This window comes from Rhincodon typus, chromosome 19 (genome assembly GCF_021869965.1).
Source record: "Rhincodon typus isolate 14 chromosome 19, sRhiTyp1.1, whole genome shotgun sequence".
In the NCBI taxonomy this organism is placed as follows: Eukaryota; Metazoa; Chordata; class Chondrichthyes; order Orectolobiformes; family Rhincodontidae; genus Rhincodon; species Rhincodon typus.
Genome location: NC_063350.1, coordinates 629,342 through 630,467, shown reverse-complemented (window position 1 = coordinate 630,467; position 1,126 = coordinate 629,342). Strand labels below are relative to the sequence as shown.

The following is a 1,126-nucleotide window of genomic DNA, read 5'->3' as shown; positions in this document are numbered from 1 at the left end:
TGCTATACAGTGACAGACCTGTCCCCCACCGGTACTGTACCCCAGTGTTATACAGTGACAGATCTGTTTCCATTATGCTGTACCCCAGTGTTACACAGTGATAGACTGTCCCCATTGGTACTGTACTCCCGTGTTATACAGTGACAGACCTGCTCCCCACTGGTACTATACCCCAGTGATATACAGTGACAGACCTGTCCCCCCTGGTACTGTATCCCAGTGTTATACAGCGACAGACCTGCTCCCCACTGGTAATGTACCCCAGTGTTATACAGTGACAGGCCTGTCCCCACCGGTGCTGTATCCCAATGTTATACAGTGACAGACCTGTCCCCACTGGTACTGTACCCCAGTGTTATACAGTGACAGATCTGTTTCCATTATGCTGTACCCCAGTGTTACACAGTGATAGACTGTCCCCACTGGTACTGTATCCCAGTGTTATACAGTGACAGACCCGTTCCCCACCGGTACTGTACCTCAGTGTTATACAGCGACAGACCTGTCCCCACTGGTACTGTACCCCAGTGTTATACAGTGACAGATCTGTTTCCATTATGCTGTACCTCAGTGTTATGCAGCGACAGACCTGTCCCCACTGGTACTGTACCCCAGTGTTATACAGTGACAGATCTGTTTCCATTATGCTGTACCCCAGTGTTACAGTGATAGACTGTCCCCACTGGTACTGTACTCCCATGTTATACAGTCACAGACCTGTCCCCCACCGGTACTGTACCCCAGTGTTATACAGTGACAGATCTCTTTCCATTATGCTGTACCCCAGTGTTACACAGTGATAGACTGTCCCCACTGGTACTGTACTCCCGTGTTATACAGTGACAGACCTGCTCCCCACTGGTACTATACCCCAGTGATAAACAGTGACAGACCTGTCCCCCCTGGTACTGTACCCCTGTATTATACAGCGACAGACCCGTCCCCCACCGGTACTGTATCCCAGTGTTATACAGCGACAGACCCGTCCCCCACTGGTACTGTATCCCAGTGTTATACAGTGACAGGCCTGTCCTCACCGGTACTGTATCCCAGTGTTATACAGCGACAGACCTGCTCCCCACCGGTACTGTATCCCAGTGTTATACAGTGACAGACCTGCTCCCCA

At 50.9% G+C, this 1,126-nt stretch overlaps 1 protein-coding gene across 1 annotated transcript in view; it reads left to right on the top strand.

Moving 5' to 3' along the window:
- Positions 1-1,126, top strand: part of LOC109923880 (myosin heavy chain, cardiac muscle isoform-like) — a 73,125-nt gene that overhangs the window by 44,105 nt on the left and 27,894 nt on the right. The window lies entirely within an intron of this gene.